At 47.5% G+C, this 19,320-nt stretch overlaps 1 pseudogene; it reads left to right on the top strand.

The window, feature by feature from the left end:
• The first annotated feature begins 3,891 nt into the window (after positions 1-3,891).
• Positions 3,892-19,005, top strand: LOC122689398 (annotated as a pseudogene).
• Positions 19,006-19,320: the final 315 nt, after the last annotated feature.

Raw genomic sequence — 19,320 nt, forward strand, 5'->3', positions numbered from 1 at the left:
ACACAGTCAAAGGCTTTGGCATAGTCAATAAAGCAGAAATAGATGTTTTTTGTATATGTGGAGATAATTTTCTTCTTCTTCTGACTCCAAGACTTACAGTTAGCCTAAGTTTTAAGTCTTAGTTCCATGGCCAGGGATCAAACCTGGGCACTTGGCAGTGAAAGCATGATGTCTTGGTTAGCACTTCAGGGAGTTACCTGGAGACAATTTTGATTAAGTAGTCATTATGGAAATTTTTAAGTTAAATCAGTTTTAAACATAAAATAGATGAGATTTATTAATGACAACTATATGTATATATATATTACTGTTTGCTCAGTGTTTTCATAGACATTATTTACTTTAGCCTTCTCAACCACCCCACAGACCAGGTTTTATTATTCCCTGTTTTATGGATGAGGAAACAGGCTGAAAGAGGCCAAGTGTTTGTTGAAGGTCACAGAACTAACCAATCAATAAATGTGGGACATGGTTTAAATTTTTGATTCCATGTTCAAAGTTTGTTCTCCTCCCCCACAGCTGTATTCAGAGTAGAGAGGATGAGGAAGTTATGTTTCAGTGGCTGGTGGTAAAGTAGGTGCTTCAGGAATAACCTGTCTAAAGATTTGGAGTTTGTCTAGAGAGGGGATTATGTGAGGAGAGTTGATGAAAATGACATGCAGACCAGTGTTTGTTCACCAGGTCATGCGGCTTCCCTGGGCCTCACCTGGGATTGATCAACAGCTATATGCAGAGCTGTAATTTTAGAGGTATCTCACTGGGTTATATTCTACACAAAGATTCTGTCTAATCTGAACAACCTGGTAGTCTTAATAATACATAGAACAGATCATGGAGTCTCAGAGAGGCCAAGTAATTTAAAGCCTCTAGAAGGTGGAAAAATCTGGGTTCAAACTCAGGCCCTTACGATTCCAAAGCATGGGTCCTCTCTTCCACAACCCAGGTACCTCTAGTAGCCACCTTTGTGGAAAACCCTAGTTCTGTGTCAGTCTGAAAGTGGTGTTAACTCAGCAAAGGTAGCTGGGAAGTGGAGGGCAGAACGCTTTCTTTATCCTCTTCACATCTCCCTTGTTTCTTTTTTTTTCCTTCCTTTCTTCTTCCTTCTGTTCTTTCTTCTTTTTTTGTTTTTTCTTTTTTTCCACCCATGCTGTATGGCTTCTGAGATCTTGGTTCCTTGAGTAGGGATGGAATATGTGCCCCCCTTGCTGGGAGCTCAGAGTCCTAACCATTGTACCACTGGTGAAGTCCCTCTCTCCTTTCTTATTATCAGAGACAATTTTTTTCCTGACCATCTTTTGGTCTTGGGACCTCCTTACACCTTTAAATTATTGAGGGTCTTGAACAGCTTTTCTTTCCCATATTCAGGGTCTTAGTTATGGACAGGATAAGAGGGATATTTAGTGTCAGCAAAGACTATGAGGGACAGCATCAGGGCCTAAGCTAAGGACAGTGTCAAGACTTCAGTTAAGGTTGTTCCTTAGGGATATCTCAGGGCTTTCAATACGACCAGCCTCAGGGCTGTAGTTAGAACCAGTGTCAGTGCACTAGTTAGTGACAAAATCAGGGTGTTACTTAGGGAAAAATTCAGTTCATTATTACTGAGACTGCCAGGGCCTTAGTGTGGAGGAAATTCTTGACCTTATGAAGGAATAGGATCAGAGAAATAGGACCGTTGTCAGGTCATGAGTTAGGGCCACAATTAGGGTGTTATATAGGTAAAGAGTTAGATTATTGATTATTAATGACAGTGTCTGAGTCTTAGGTAGAGTCATCATCAAGACCTTAGTTAGGAAGAACTTCAGTTCAGTTCAGTGGCTCAGTTGTGTCCAACATTTTGAGACCCCAATGTAACACGCCAGGCTTCCCTGTCCATCACCAACTCCCAGAGTTTGCTCAAACTCATGTCCATCGAGTTGATGATGCCATCCAACCATCTCATCCTCTGTTGTCCCCTTCTCCCCTTGCCTTCAATCTTTCCCAGGGATCTTTTCAAATGTGTCAGTTATTCGCAACAGATGGCCAAAGTATTGGAGCTTCAGCTTCAGTATCAGTCCTTCCAATGAATATTCAGGACTAATTTCCTTTAGGATTGACTAGTTTGATCTCCTTGCAGGCCACGGGACTCTCAAAAGTCCTCTCTAACACCACAGTTCAAAGGCATCAATTCTTCGGTACTAAGCTTTCTTTATAGTCCAACTCTCACATCCGTACATGACTACTGGAAAAACAATAGCTCTGACTAGATGAACCTTTGTTGACAAAGTAATGTCTCTGCTTTTTAATATGCTGTCTAGGTTGGTCATAGCTTTTCTTCCAAGGAGCAAATGTCTTTGAATTTCATGGCTGCAGTCACCATCTGCAGTGATTTTGGAGCCGAAGAAAATAAAGTCTGTCACTGTTTCCACTGTTTCCCCATCTATTTGCCATGAAGTAATGGGACAGCTTTTCTGAATGTTGAGTTTTAAGCCAACTTTTTCACTCTCCTCTTTCACTTTCATCAAGAGGGCCTTTAGTTCTTCACTTCTGCCATAAGGCTGATGTAGTCTGTGTATCTGAGGTTATTCATATTTCTCCCGGCAATATTGATTCCAGCTTGTGCGTCATCCAGCCTGGCATTTTGCATGATGTACTCTGAATAGAAGTTAAATTAACAGGGTAATTATATACAGCCTTGATGTACTCCTTTCCTGATTTGGAACTAGGCTGTTGTTCCATGTCCAGCTCTAACTGTTGCTTTTTGACCTGCATACAGATTTCTCAGGAGGCAGCTCAGGTGGTCTGGTATTCCCATCTCTTTAAGAATTTTTTACAGTTTGTTGTGATCCACACAGTCAGAATCTTTGGTGTAGTCAATAAAGTAGAAACAGATGTTTTTTTCTGGAATTCTTTTGATTTTTCTATGATCCAATGGATGTTGGCAATTTGATGTCTGGTTTCTCTGCCCTCACCTTGAACATCTGGAAGTTCTTGGCTCATGTACTGTTGAAGCCGTGCTTGGAGAATTTTGAGCATTACTTTGCTAGCGTGTGAGATGCATGCAATTGTGCGGTAGTTTGAACATTCTTTGCCATCACCTTTAATAAAATCTGTTTGTTACTGTTTTCCTTGACCATAGGAAGTTGGCTTCCAATTTTTTTTGAGCATGTAGGGAAAATTTATCATACAACCGGTTTCTTTTTGTTACATCCAGAGCTGCACATGGTAGTAAAATAAGATGGGATGTGACGCTCTGCTAGGTGATATCCCTGGTTCCTGAAGCTTGTCAGGCACTTGGCCAACACCTGTCCCAAGGAAGGGGAGAGTTCAGGGGACGCCATGGCCAGTGGAAGCTCCAGCCTGTGGCCTTCTGTCCAGTGTGTGTGCAGGGCCCTGCCTCACCCTGAGGACGGGGAATGGACAGCTGTGCAAGGGCCTTTGACCTGGGGAAGGCTACCTGCATGCACACACCTGGGGCTGGGTCTCTCCTGTCCCTTGTGTGTGTGGCGGAGCAGGGCGGCTGCAGATGGGGAGGGCTGGCAGCTGCAGTCCAGGGTTGCAGTGTCCCGTGCCTTCATGCAGGTGGGGTCTTGGCGTCCTCCAGACCCTTTGTTCGTTGGGAAATGGCAGCTGTGGGAGGGAGGTTTGATCAGGCTATATGGCCACCAGGGAGATGGCGGTTGGCGGGGCATTGTGCTCACAGCAGGACTGTGGGGTCAGCAGGACAGAAATGTGTACAACACCCCCTCCAGTCCTTCTGCTCTTGAGTGAGTCAGCCACTCCAGGGTGTATATCTGCCCATGTCCGTTCATTAGCCTCTTCCATTTTACTAACTCCATTTCATTTTTGGTGAAGAGGTCTCAAGTACGAGTATGTTCACTTCACTGAGCTGGCAGTATGCATGCCCTGGGGGGAATGCGGGTGTGTTTGAAGCCTCCCGCTGTTGAGAGTTAGCCCGTGGCGTGTAGGGTGTGCTGCTCTACTCTCTGAGGGGCCTGTGAGTTGAGAGCAGCAGCTGTTGACACGATCTTGCCTGATCTCCACTTCCAGATACTGCAGTCCCTCTTGGCACATATGAAGACGCTGGAGCAGCAGGTGAACCACAGCCAGCAGGGCCCCACGAGTGCAGTGCTGCTCAGCCAGGTGAAAGTGGCCCCGGAGCCGGCCCTGACCCTGCACCCCATCCTGCACCTGCATCCCCAGCAGCTCCTGCAGTTCCAGCAGCAGCACCTGATGCAGCAGCTCTACCCCCCCAACCCCACTGCACCCATTCCAGCCACCACAGGCCCACCCACACCAGTTCCTCCAGCAGCCCCTGCAGCAGCCACAACCACCCCTGCAGCAGCAGTAGCTCACCCACCTGGAGAGCAGCACACCAGCACCTGCAGCAGATGCACCAGATGCAGCAAACGCTGACGGCAGAGCCATCCAGCAAGACGGCCCAGGGCCTGTAGACCCTGCTGCCCAGGCGCAGGCACAGCCTCCACTGTTTGGACACAACCCAGTGGTGGAGAGTTAGTAATATGCATCTCTTTCTTTCCCTCTCCCGAATCTCTTGTACCTGCTCTGAGAGCGTTTGAGGGCAGGCTAAGGATTTATGTCAGAGTAATACTTAGAAAATAGGGACTGTAGTTAGAAATTGTTAGATTTTTCTGGTGGTTTGGGCCTCCATCCCTACCCTGAAGTGAACACCAGTGTCCTTGGTATGGCACGCTGCCAGAAGGACCACTTGGAGTACTTGGCGCCCAGACATAAACTGTGGTGGTTCCCAGTTTTTAATCATGTAATATGGACAATCGAGTAGCTCCATTTGTAGCAGCTGTATTTGTAGGACCTTTTGCAGAGTTCCTCAGACTACTGGTGGAGACATCATGGGCAAGCGTGACTAACTTCATAAATTCACATCAAACTCTGCAAAATGGGCTTTTTCATGTTTTGTGCACACATTCACAGAATGGGGGTTCAAATTCATTTTCCTTGTAAAATTCTGCTGTAGTCCCAGAAGAAGGCTTCTTACTGCAATGTGTGTTTGCAATCTCGGATTATCCAGAGCAGATGTCTGACAAGCAGCTGCTGGCCACCTGGAAAAGGGTGAGGTCACTGAGATACATGTACCTGCGCACACACATACACGTGTACCTACACATATACACACACTGGGTTGGCCAAGAAGCTCATTTGTTTTTTCTGTAAGATGGCTCTAATAGCACTTAAATGACTTTAAGTTCATGCAAAACAACTTTGTTTAGATTGTTCTGTGACAGCTGTCTTATCAGTGTGCATTCTTTTAAAAAGTTATCAAAATTGGTCAATTTCTGTGTAGCCATTTTAATATTGAAGAAGAAAGAAACAAAGGAATACTTTTGGCATAGTATGCTTAATTATTTAAAGAAAGGTAAAAACACAACAGAAAAAAAAAGATAGCTTTGCACAGTGTATGGAGAAGGTGCTGTGACTGATCAAATGTGCCAGAAGTGGATTGCAAAGTTTTCTGCTGGAGGTTTCTTGCTGGACAGCGCCGCTCGGCTGGGTAGACCCGTTGAAGTTGATAGCGATCAAACTGAGATGTTAGCTGAGAACAGTCAATATTATACTGGGTGTGAGATAGCCGACATACTCAGAACATCCAAATCCAGCACTGAAAATGAATTGTACCAGCTTAGCTGTGTTCATTACTTCGATGTTTGGGTGCCACACAAGTGAATCGAAAAATGCCTTCTTCACCTTTTTTTCCACACGCAGTTCTCTGCTGAAACATAACAAAAAAACATTTTGTTTTTAAGACAAATTGTGATCAGTGATGAAAAGATACTGTACAATAATGAACAGAAGAGATTTGGGGGCAAGTGAAATGAACTACCAACAACCACACTAAAGAAGGTGGTATTGTGTATATGGAGGGAATGCAAGGGAGTCCTCCGTTGTGAGCTCCTTCTGGAAGACCAAACGATTAATTCCAACAAGTACTCCTCCCAATTAGACCATCTGAGGACAGGCTTGATGAAAAGCACCAGGAATTAATCAACAGAAAACTCACACTCTTCCATCAAGATAACTCAAGACCGCATGTTTCTTTGATGTGTGAGGACCAGGCAAAATCTGTTAGAGCTTGTCTGGGAATTTCTGATTCATCCACCATATTCACCAAACATGGCGCCTTTGAATTTCCATTTGTTTTGGTCTTTACAAGATTCTCTTACTGGAAAAAAAAATTAATTCCCTAGAAGACTGTAAAAGGTACCTGGAACAGTTCTTTGCTCAAAAAGATAAAAAGTCTTGGGAAAATGGAATTATGACATTGCCTGGAAAATGGCAGAAGATAGTGGAACAAAACGGTGAATACGTTGTTCAGTAAAATTCTTGGGCCAGATAAAAAGTATGTCTTTTAGTTAAAAAAATCAAAGGAACTTTTTTGCCAACCCAAGAAGTTCTCACCCTTTTGGTAACGGTGTTCCCCTCAGTGCCACACGACCGTGTAACCACTGCAGTTGGGATATAGGATGGTATCAAAAAATTCAGAAATTCAGAAACTGAATTTAACTTCATCTTGCTTTGCTTTCTTTTTTCTTTTTAGAATAAAGTTTCTTAAAGGCAATGCTTCTGGCCCCAGGGACCAGCTGGTGATGTCTGAAACCTTTCTCGCTATCCCAGCAGGGGAAGTGCTCATGGCACCTGGGGTGAGGGTCGGGGTGCAGCTGGCCCCCTGAGACGTGGGACGCCCCACAGCTCAGATCAGCTGGTTTATCTAAAACGTCCACAGCGCCCTGTCTTAGAAAGAGAGCATCCCGCTCTTCCTCCAGAAGTTCAGATGAAACGGGGCTTAGAGTTCATTTTTGCTGTGTAGTGCTGGATGGGAAAGCCCATAGATATAACTGATAGTTCATTCACACTTTGGGAAATACACTGTGTACATGATGTGGTGGGTCTCGTGAACTGCTGTCCGACTGGAGATCACAAGTCCCTCTTCCCCAGGCGTGGGAGCTGACTGACCATGGGTCTCATGTGTGTGCAGATCATCCAGACACATGGAGGAGCCGTGGACCCCACGTTCTCGAGCCGCTGCACCCACCTGCTCTGCGAGAGTCAGGTCAGCGGGCTGTTCACACAGGTGAGGGCTCAGCTCTTCTGGGACTGGGGGACTCTGAGAGATGCTGGGACGGTCATGCTTGGAAAGGTCTTTCTCCCACCTCTGAAGACAGGAAACCACTTCTCACTGGTTTCCATCCACCTTTGGCGTGTGGACACCTCTGGCCCCTGGCTTCTCTGTCTGTGAGGACTGGGGAGGAAAGGCAGGTTCCCAATAAGGGGGAGGTGGACACTGTCCGCCCCGGCAGGGCCACCCGAGCATGGAGCGGCGGGAGCAGGGTCGCTCGGAGCTGCTGACAGGCAGCTCCCCCTCGGGGCGGCCTGTGCTCATCCCCTCAGGGCTCATTTCTGTTCTTCTCTGATGGGTTCTTGTTCATAGACTGACTGCTGTTAGTGTGTATGTGGTACATGGCCTCTGAGAAATGCCTGGTGAAGAGCACGTAGGGGTCATCCCGCGGTTAACTTCAGGGGCAGTTACGTTTTCATAACTCGCTGTGTTCTCACGGGGCAATTTGAATTCTGATGATCGGGAGTGTCATCTCTTTCCATCATTAAAGTCATTTCCTGGGCTGTCAGCTCTCCTCCCCGTGGTCGGCTCTTGTTCCTGTGTTTCAGGTTGTGTTCAAGTTAACCTGTGACACTGTTGTAGTTTATTAACTTAGTAAATTGAGTGCTAAGCTCCTGAAATTCCTATATTTATTGGACTTCCAGTAAAAATGACCTTGTAGTTACACAGTTCTGTATGTCACCTGCAGTAAAGCCCCCAACGACCGGCCCGTATTGTTGTGTTTGCAGGCGATAAAGGAGAGGAAGAGGTGCATCACGGCACACTGGCTGAACACGGTCCTGAAGAAGAAGAAGCTGGTGCCACCCCATCGGGCCCTGCACTTTCCACTGGCCTTCCCGCTGGGGGACAAGCCGTGCTCCCAGCATGTAAGGCTCTCCCTGCCTCCCTGAACAGAATAAGCATCTTGTTTCCTTCTCTGTCCCCCTGTAACAGTCACAGCTTCCTGACATTTAACAGGTTCCCCCAAGTCTTTGACACTGTTTAATAAATGCCTACGCCCTGGTGGCTCCTGCCTGCAATGCAGGAGACCCGGGTTCAATCCCTGGGTTGGGAAGATCCACTGGAGAAGGAAATGGCAACCCACTGCAGTATCCTTTTCTGGAAGATCCCATGGACAGAGGAGCCTGGAGGGCTACAGTTCATAGGGTCGCAGAGTCAGACAGGACTGAGCGACTTCACTTTCACTTTACAATTAAGCGTCTGACACCAGAAGTGGCCACAGCTGGGCGGACATCATCTCCTGTCGGTTCTCCCTGTCAGATGAGCCCAAAACCGGGATCAGTAAGAGGAACTGACCAATATTCGTAGGCTTAGTAAAGTAACTTCATTAACATGATCGGAACAGTGTCATGCTAACACAGGAAGGCATTCTCCATTTGGTATGTTTGCTTTCCGTCCCCCCCTTGCTGTCTCATGTGCAGCATTGTCAGCAGTGACAGCATTCTCAGAGGTGATGTCGCCAAGTGCCCCTCAATGCCGGAGGAGGAATGGAAACACGTGTGTCTGTAGCGCAACCAACAGGGAGAAGAAAGAGTCACACTAACTGGGTTAAACCATCATTACATCTTGACCTTACTGGACCTTTCCCCCCCAGATTATCTCCGTGACTGGGTTCGTCAACAGCGACAGGGACGACCTGAAGCGAATGGTGTACCTGGCAGGTGCCAAGTACACGGGCTACCTGTGCCGCAGCAACACCATCCTCATCTGCAGAGAGTAAACGCAGCCACCGCCACGTCCGCCCTCAGCCTGCTTGGCACCACTCTGGGTCCCTCAGTCAGCCAGGGTTCCATCTCTGCCCGCACAGGGCCTCTAAGGGTCCCTCAGTCAGTCGGGGTTCTGTCTCAGCCCACATGGGACCTCTCGGGGTCCCTCAGTCAGCCAGGGTTCCATCTCTGCCCACACAGGGCCGCTCCGGGCCCCTCAGTCAGCCGAGGTTCTGTCTCGGCCTGCACAGGGCCATTCTGGATCTCTCAGTCTGTCAGAGTTCCATGGTGGACATCAGAGTCTGTTGAAAGAATGGCAGTGATATTTGTCGTAATGTTAGCAGAAGAAGGAAAGCATATGATTAAGGAGGCTGCAGTCAAATTAGGTGACAGTGGTGAGGTGAAAGCAGGGTGGACGATGACCTCATGATCACATGGACACCTCCTTACAGCCCGATCAGCTCTGCAGAACCGTCCCTGCCATGTCCAGTGTGAGCAAGTGTGGGCTGGTTTGTGTTAACAGAAGTACAAATTTGAACGCCGATAACTCTAATGAATGTGTTTTCTCTCCCCCCGACCCCAACCAAAAAAGACCAACTGGTTTAAAGTACGAGAAAGCCAAAGAGTGGCAGATCCCGTGCGTGAATGTCAAGTGGCTGGGGGACATCCTGCTGGGGAACTTCGAGGCCCTGCAGCAGACACAGTATGGCTGCTATACCACCTTTGGCCTGCAGGACCCCTTCGCCCCGACCCCACACCTGGTGGTGAACCTTCTGGGTAAGCAGGCCAACTCCCTGTGGCCGTGGGCTGGGGCTCCAGACACCGCTCTTGGCTTCAGGGTCACGTCAGTTTTTATCTCCTCTCCTGTTTCCTCTCCATGCTGTCTCCCACTGCACTGAGCCCAGACGTTTTGTTGGCTTGTATTCTTGTTTGCTTTTTTTAAATGGACTCTCAGAAGTGGAAGGAACACTAGAAAGCCTTTTGGTCTTGTCTTTCAAGCCAGCTCTCAGTTAACTTGCTCTGTGAGAAACGGCACCCCCCGCCCCCCACTTTCTGCTGCACAGATCCCGAGGAAGGCCCACTGCCCTGACTGTACACCAGATGGTGCTTAACCCCATTTACCCACCTGAGCGTCACTCCAGGAAGTGGTCGCTCGAACGCTGCTTTAACATGTGCTCCCATGAAGGAGCCCGTCCAGTTCTGGTCCTAAAGGTCTCAGTCGCAAGAAATCCCTTTCTGGTTTTGAGCCACAGCCAGCCTGCTTCCCTGGGACAGACCTGGCTATGACGTCCACTCTGAAGCCGTGGTGCAGACGCCAGGCCCTTCCTCGGTGGACACGTGTCCTTGAGGGCCCAGCCGGGCCGCCACCCCCACGTGCTGTGCTCCTCACAGTCAGTTTCTAGGACGCCAGACCACGGGGCTCCCGGAACTGTCTGGGGTTCAGCACATGCGGGTGGGTGGTGCCTGCACTGGGCCACAGGCTGCTGGTTTGCTCAGCTTGGTCTCGCACGGAACACTCGGCCCCCGCCAGGCTTCCCTGTAAACTCAGGAATAGTCCTTACGGTCCCCTTGTTGGAGGCCATCACCCGAGCCGCTGCGTGTCCAGGATGACCCACACCTGGAGAGGCTTCTCATTTCTGCTATTATTGATACACTTCCATTTTAATTTCTTTATTGGGATACGGTTGGTTCATAATGTTGTGCTAGTTTCAGGTGTGCAGCAAACTGAATCAGTCATACTTGTACATACGTCTACTGTTTTTAAAGATTCTTTTCCCACGTTGCTATTACAGAGTACGGAGTAGAGTTCCCTGTACTATATGGCAGGTCCTTATTGTTAACCTGTTTTATAATAGTGTGTGTGTGTGTCCTGAAAGGGCTTTTATATTGATAAGGGCTCCTTTATGTACATAGTGTTTCTGAAAAGTAACCTGTTTCTCTCTTCAGATGCTTGGAGAGTTCCGTTGAAAGTGTCAGCAGAGTTGTTGATGGTATGTCAAGTTAGTCACCTTACTTACTGTGTTACAAAGAAGTAGGGATATGTTTGTATCTGTAACTAATTCTTTTAGTAATTGGCCGTCATGACCAATGAAGGCTGAATCTTCTCGCCTGTCGTAAGCTGTTCAGGGCACCCTGTGTCTTTATCCTCTCCGTTGGTGATATTGGGAGTTACTCAGTCACATGACACACGTTAGCCCCATGACTTCTTCAGAGAGCTACGTGAGTGCTTACAGAACCGCAGAGCAGAATACAGGGAGACCGTGTGTTTCCGTGGTGTTCAGGAGGTGGGAACTGGGGCGCCAGAGTGTCAGCCCTGACCGCAGCACTTCACTGTGGTGGTGGACTTCCAGGCCACTGGCTGGGGTCTCTGATGGGCTGCCTTCAGGATGGGCTGTTCTGCACTGGAGTGCCAGGGGTTGGTTGGTAGGCAGCTCTGGTAGGGCTGCCTTTCACTTGGCGGGGAGGGTCATCTCCACCCTCATCTCAGATGGAGAGGTGGTTGCTCCCCATAGTAGAACATAAATGAGTGTGCTTGTGTAAGAAAGACTGGGTTAGAGGCAAGGAAGGGGTGAGGGGGCAGCAGCCAGAGTGGGAGGCTGGCTGTGGGGGCCTCTAGGGGCACTGGCTCCACATCTCTGCACGTCAGGGCCTCCAGCTGGTTTTAGGAGCACGGGCGCTGTGCCCGGGACACAGAGTGGCCGTCAGAGGCCTGCCTTCCCCTCCAGTGTCCTGTGACCCGACCGTCCTGCACCCTCATAGGGGAACCTCCGTCTTTCTGGAGGGGTGTAATTGCAATCACTGTGTTTTCCAGATTCCATTGAGACACAAAGTATTTGAAGTAAAAAGTGTTTTGAGAAGTTCAAGGTTGAGGATTAATTAAATCTATCACAAGTGCTAGGAGAGGGGTGAAGACATCTTAAGAACTGTTGGGTCTGGTGAATAGAGAGGGTGGCCAGCGCCAGGGCCTCCCTGGACAGTTGCATGTGCCCGTGGTCTCTGCCAGTTGTGCCTTGGGGAGTGTTTCTTGTGTGTGGTGAGATGGGTAGGAAGCGCTCAGAAGCTGCTGTGTCACTGGGGAGGTTGACTAAGGTAAATCATCTGTTAATTACAGGGTGTAAGACTACCTCCCAAAGCGAAGCAGAATGAAGTAACTAATATCCAGCCTTCTTCCAGAAGAGCCAGGTAGGAAGAATCACCTTGGTTTTTTTTTAATGGTTGATGATCTTTTACAGTCTGTTCTAGGAAATGGTGGCAGTTGGGGAAATTCCTAAGATTTTCACTTGGAAGGGCTTTCCAGGTGACACTAGTGGTAAGGAACCCGCCTGCTAATTCAGGTGACATGAGACATGGGTTCAGTCCCTGGGTCGGGAAGATCCCCTGGAAGAAGGCATGGCTACTCACTCCAGTATTCTCGCCTGGAGAATCCCCATGGACAGAGGAGTCGGGCGGGCTACAGTCCATGGGGTCACAAAGAGTTGGGCACGACTGAGCAACTAAACCACCAGGACTTGGAAGGATGCGCTGCTTGAATTGCAGCTGTATCATGACATCTCTCGTTTCATCACTGGAGATAAACAGGGATTAGCCAGTGTCTTTTCCTTTCTTATTAAAAAAAAAAAAGTCCAATCTTCAGTTTTATCTTTTTTCTATCTTGCCAGAACCCCCATTGTGTGAAACGAGCTGCTGTGGTGGGATGGGGGTGGGGGGACTGGAACCCGGCTCTAGGCATCCTCAGTGTGTGCCCGGGAGCCCACGTCCGACCCCTGACCCAGGTCAGGATGGGGGATGGAGCCCCCTCTGTGGGGCTGGGGTGGCGGTGTTGTCAGACTTGCTCTGGTCTCACCTGGTGGAGGTAAGCCGGTGGTTTAACTAGAACCGAGAGACCCTCTGAGCTGCATTGAGTGAGGGTCTTTGTCTCTTCCCTGCTCCTCAGTCCCCTCCTTCCAGTCCCCACAGCCACCCAATCTGGGGATTGTTGGATTCTTTAGCAAAAGCCTAATTGTGTGATTATATACATCATTAAAACACTACAGATTTTTTTTTTATTTCATAGACTGTCTCAAATATAAGCTAAAAATAGGGCTTGAACAGATTTAAGCAAAGAAGTTTAATATAGAGTGTGTGCTTGAGTCGACCAGCTTTGCTCTGCATCAGAGCTTCTGGGGTGAGATGGGTCCTGTGGGATACGGTGGGGGACTGGGGACCACAGAGGGCCCTGGAAGCCCTCCCTTCCACCCTCACAGACCCCCAGGGACAGTGCAGGCTGGGGGGTGGGGGGTGGTGCCTGATCAGCCCTTCCCCTAGGGGTGCCAGCTGAGAGTCCTTTGGGGTGACTTTGTGTAAATGGTGGGAAAGAAAGAGCAGGTGAATCACTGCACTTTCCCTTTAAGAACAGAAAACCACACACAGGTAAAGCTCTCAGAGCTTCTTAACACTGTTAAAATTAAAATGTCTTGTTTGGTAAAGAACATATTAGGGAAGTAATAGCCGTTCTTTTCTATGTGTGTTTCATAGAATGGAAGATATTCCACCTCCCTCCAAGAAGTTACCACCGGAACTGACCCGTTTTGTGCTTTTCACTGGATTTGAGTCTGTTCAAGTTCAAGAGTACATAAAGGTGAAATTTCCTTCTATTTCGCATAAGGATTTTTAGGAATGTTCCTTTTTGTTTATATTTGCTTTAGGCTAGCAGTTTTATTAGGTTAACATGTAATTAGGAATATCATGTTGTAACGTTGTTCATCGTGTTTATTTATAAACTGCGTCATCATTACATCGTTGCTTTCCCGCCTCATTATTGCTGCTACTTCCTCCTTAGACGCTTTCTTTCTTGTTAGGACGACTCAGGTGAGGAGACCAAGAGCAGTCTTGTAATCACACATTAGCAAAGCCGCGCAAATATCATTTTCATAAGGGCATTAGCTTATGAGAGTAGCTGTGCCCCTTCAGGTTTCCTAAATGAACCCACCATCTTCTCAAGACTTGTTCTCTCTGGTGGGGCGGGCCCAGGGGTCACAGGTGTTTTTGTATTTATTTACATAAATGCACTTCTGGAAGTAACACCAGGAGGGATTGTGGGCTTGTGTCTGGGGAGGGAATGGTTAAAATATAGTTGACCTGTATCACAGGGATTCAAACATTTCCCTTTATTTTTTTTTAAAGGAAAAGAAATAATTATAAGTGCTACCATAAAATTATTTTTTACTTTTAAAATTGGGTATGAAGAGATCATCTTTTACACGTCTATGTCTTAAGTCGATTTTTATGTCATCATTTCTTAGAGACTGTGTCTTAACGTGCCTTATCAATACTCACTTTGGCGTAGACAGCCTGGGAGGTTCACTCCTTATGTAGCGAGCTGCCTTGTTCTCAGAGCTTTCTACTTCTTCAAAGGGGTGTCCTCCTGGTGTCCAGTGGAGGTCCTGCTTTAATCTTGACTTGTGTGGCACGGATTAGGGAAATGTACATTGTCACTTCCAGTTTCCACTTTGCTCGCACGGTGGCGTAGGTCTGGCTTCACCGCTTTCACCATTTTGTGCTGCCGAGAGCCCCATTCACGGTCTAGACAAGTCCCGGGTTGAGGCTGGGCGGGCGGCTCTGCAGACCAGATGGTCTCACCTCTGCTCTGTGTTCCCGGCCCTGAGAAGCTCCACATCCTGGGTGGGGAGGTCGCCGAGTCTGCACAGAAGTGCACCCACCTCATCGCCAGCAAGGTGACGCGGACCGTCAAGTTCCTGATGGCCGTTTCCGTGGTGAAGCACATCGTCACCCCAGAGTGGCTGGAGGAGTGCTTCAAGTGCCGCAAGTTCATCAGTAAGTGGCCGAGCCGCACCCTGTGCACTGGATGCCCAGTTAGGAGGGTTTTTGCCTTCAAATTTGTCCCCATTTTCATCCCAGCACACATCAAGTTCATTTTTTAACTCTGTGAATTTAAATGGATAAATAACAAATTTTTTCATGTCCCAGTGAGGCATTTGATATCTGTGCATTTTACTGTGAAATAGGAAGGTTGTGGTAATTGGGGAAGTACTGGGGAAGAGCTCTGTAGCCTTGCCTTCTTCTCCTGATGATACGTCCTGTATGTCATGCTGGCTGTTGAACGGGGTTCCAGGTGTGGGACAGTGAATGGAGCAGGGCCAGGGAGCCCAGGAGTGTCCTGCGAACATGGGGCAAGTGGCCTGGGGGGACAGTGTGGGTCACCAACCCCCAGGACAGGCAGGGGCATCTGTGGTGGGACCTTCATTCCGTTGCTCTGTGCCCCCCTCCCACACGCCTCCTGCCAGAGGCTGCATAGGTGGTCCTTGGGTGGTGTCCATGGTGGTCCCTTCTCCGCTCTGCCTGCTGTCACCTGGTGCTGCTCTCGAGTCATCTGTGGGAAGCACTCTGAAGTCTGTAGTTGCTGTTGCTCCTCAACCGACTCTCATTTATCCCCTATTTCCTCACATGTCTCCTTTCTTTCTTGACCATGGGGCTGTCACTGTTTCCATGTCGCCCCGCTGTGACCAGTGACTGCTGGTCTCCTCTCCATTCTTCCCATCAGTCGTGACCACCTGGTAGCTTTTGGCAAAACAAGAGTGTCTTAGACTTGTCTTAGGCTTTTCTGCCCTGGTTCTGGCACCATCATGTCCCAGGGACCCCCCACCCCACCCCCAGTTCCAATCTCAGGGCAGACCTGGGGAGCTGATGGCGCTCAGGCCCATGGGGTCTGCCTATGCCAAGCTGACTCACACAGTGCTTCTCGTGTCTGTCTGTCCGGTTCCAGTCCCACACCACAGGGCTCAGGCTCGTCTCTCACTTCCCGTGTCTGTACTCCAGCAGTGAGACGCCTGCTCCTGATGTCCTAAATACATTAGCTTCCTGGACGAGTCCCATGTAGTCAGCCCCCGTTGGCCACCCCTGCCTTCCCACCCCTGCAGCACACTGCCCCCGCCTGGGTTCTGACAGCTTTAAGACTGGATGCTTCCTATCATGGGGGAGGGGTATTTTGACATTTTGTATTTATATCTATATAGTTTGGGACACTAATTGTGTAGGATATTTCTTTCTGGAATACACATGCCCTTTGCACTGCTGTGGAAAGTTTGACTCTTGCCACAACTCCGACCAAGTAAATATAATTCTGCTGCTCCTCTTAGAAACCCAAGGTTGTTGCAGCTACTGTGTTCCTTTCAGTGTCATCTCTCACCTAAACAGGGACTGCTTCCTGTCATCCCTCACAGCTCTTCAGCAGGCACAGCAATGTTCATTCTGCTGTAGAAACTAGCATTTCAAATACATCACTTCATTTAAGTATGTAACTTCATGCATGACAATACTTCTTTGTTCATTTCTTAACTTCATTTTTTAGACATTCTTCTCTTCTTTCACCTAGTGTAGTGCCTTCTTTTTCTGCTGGTGGCTGATGGACTTGCATTTCTAGCAGTTGTTAAATCTCAGTGTCTCCTGAGTGACCTGATGGAGTCAGCAACTATGCTCTCTGAGCTGAGAATGGTTTTCTCATTTTTAAGGTATTGTTTTAAAAAGAGAAGGGCAACTGGCAGACCCACAGTGTGACTCAGCCTGACCCTGGACTGTTAGTTTGGTTATGATGATGAAATAAATGGTTTTCTGAACAAGATATATTCATAAGAAGATTAAAACATTTTGTGATCTTTACTTTTTCACAAATTAGGTATTATTTAAAAATTCTTAGATCCTCAAAATCTGGTAAAACCATTCTTTACAAATTGCTGTACATGTTCATGTATAAAAGGAACTTGTTTTTGGTACATCTGTAAAATATGGCTAATTGACTCTCAGCTGGAGTCCAGTGGCTCTGAAGTCATTGGTCCCTGTGAGCACACGCTGGCTGTGAAGCTGGTTCCCGGCCTGGCCCTCCATGCTGGCACTCTTCACCTGGGTCTGGGTTGGGGCGCTGTGGCCCCCCAACAGTGTGAAGTTACAGCTGAGCGGGGAGTGGGGAGCTGCCCAGGGATGAGAGGAGGGTCCATGGACGGCTGTCAGAACATTTGTTCCTAAAAGCTAAGAAACACTGATCCAGGAGGAAGAGTGTCTTTGGCCTGGCTGGCTGTTTTCGGGAGGAAAGTAAATGAAATATAATCGGGGAGACTTACTCATTCACAGGTTTCACAGGTGAATGCCAGCACATGGCTCACTGGGGCACCTGGAGCCAGTCACATGTGATGCATCCCAGTGCCACGCACTTTCTAAGGCTGTGCTGTCTTCCTTTTCAGATGAGCAGAACTACCTTCTCCGAGATGCGGAGACCGAAGTGCTTTTCTCCTTCAGTTTGGAGGAGTCCTTGAGGAGGGCCCATGTTTCTCCGCTTTTCAAGGTACGCCTGGACTGGAACTCAGATCAGCTGCTGCAGCTGGGCAACCATGACGGAGTGGGCGGCTTACACCCAGAGAGCTGGGCTCTCCCCACTCCCCCTGTGCAGTCAGGCCTCCTCTAGGTTCTGTTCCGGGTCGAAGAGAATCGATACGGGGAGAGATGCATTACAAATAACCCGGGTTCAAAGAGTATGCTATGAATAGTGTATAAGAGATTTACATTTTTATTTTTGCTTTTACCAACTTACATTAATACTATTCTCATAAAATGTATATTCAGCTGGAAAATGGAGACCAATCTTGAGAAAATATTACTGAATACGTGTCTAATAATTCTAAACTACAATGTTTAAATGTTTCTAAGTTAGAACAGTTTGGAAATTTTTTTGTATCAAACAGTGGCTTAGTAGATTAATAGAGGTAATCAGTTTTTCTTTCTTTCTTTTTTTTTTTTACTCTTTAGGAGGCAACTTTGGAATTCAAAGAGATTTTCAGTACTGAGTTAAGAGTACATTACCTAAAATAGTCTGTGTTTTTCTAAATGTTTGAGGAGTTTAAAACAAAATGGTACTTTTGTTACATTTAAGAGTAAAGGTGTTAGAAAAATTTAACCTTCAAAATCATTTTGTAATCCATTTGAGCTTTAGAAATTGTGGAAAATGTTTTTCTTGCTCTTATCACAGAATACTTTATGTCTTACAGGAATTAAAGTTCTAGTCACTTTTTAATAATTATAGGTCACACTTAGCATATGAGAGTGCTTATTTCTGAAATTTCATGTCTGGGTTCACCAGGTCCACTTCAGATTGGGGACTAGGGGGGTCTAGTACTGTGTAGCTCCATTAAATTAGACATTTTGTCAAAATTCTTGGGTAGAATGAAAAATTACACACACTGAAAATTCAGTTTGAAACCAGTACACATATTTTCATTTTTAGGTGAAGTACTTTTACATCACTCCTGGGATCTGCCCAAGTCTATCAACCATGAAAATGATTATGGAATGTGCAGGAGGCAAAGTATTGTCTAAACAGCCATCTTTCCGGAAACTCATGGAACATAAGGAGGATAAGGTACACAGAAGTGTAACACTGTTGAATGCATCAGTGTCATGTATGAGGCTCAATAACCAAGAAGCTGCTTTTCTCTTTCTTAGAGTCTATCAGAAATTTTAATATTCTGTGAAAATGACCTTCACTTGTGTCAAGAATATTTTGCCAGAGGATTAGGTATGTTCATTGCTCTGTTGCGTGTTGGTGTGCATGGGTGCCGGCAGGTGCGTCTGTTTGACAGGTTTTGTCTTTGTTCCTTGCAGATGTTCACAATGCAGAGTTTGTTCTCACTGGAGTGCTCACTCAGACACTGGACTACGAGTCATATCCTTTGGGAAGGTGGTGGGTGGGCCCCTCTCATCGTTAGTGTCAGAGCTGCATGCGCTCCATGAGCCCACAGATTAGGGCACTATTGCCAGGGTTAGTGATAGAACTGCTGAGAGGCCCATTGAATTTCGTAGGCTGTTCTTCTAGAGTAGGTGCTCTTACATCTTTCCAGGCTCTTTCCCACCCTCCATGTTGAGATCTGAATGCCCATCTGCCCTGCCTTTCCTTGTGGGAGGAAGACTTAGTGTAAAGATTACCTGAGCCATCTGTGGGTGACCTCTTGGGCCTCTCTTCGCGTCTGCAGCCTGAGAGCAGCCGTGTCGTCCTGCCGCAGGCGGTGGCCTGGGCTGCAGGGCCTGGCATGTGCCCTGCAGGAGAAGGGAGGGGCTGATTTTCTGTGGCATGGCTTCGGGCACCTGGGCTCTTTATCTGAACTCGGGAACCTTGTTGGGTGTTGACAGCGGTCCACACTGCTGTGGGAAGTTGTTTTCCTCAACACGCCTACATATAAATTTAACCGATGCACGTGCGCTGGTGCCAGGAGCCGCACAGGCATGCCCTTGGCCCTACTCCCTCAGACGCCCTTGTTTTTCAGCTGCTTTGTTTGAGACAAGTGTTTTTGAGCATGAAGACAAATATATTAAATATGTTGCATCTTATTAAGGTGTGTAATTTTATTCTGAGGAAACATAAATCATGTTTTGTATTATATGAGTTTAAAGAGCCTATGTTAGGTTTTATGATTCATTTGCCAGGTTTTTGAATGTTTTCAT

The sequence above is a fragment of the Cervus elaphus genome, chromosome X, assembly GCF_910594005.1.
Source record: "Cervus elaphus chromosome X, mCerEla1.1, whole genome shotgun sequence".
NCBI lineage: Eukaryota > Metazoa > Chordata > Mammalia > Artiodactyla > Cervidae > Cervus > Cervus elaphus.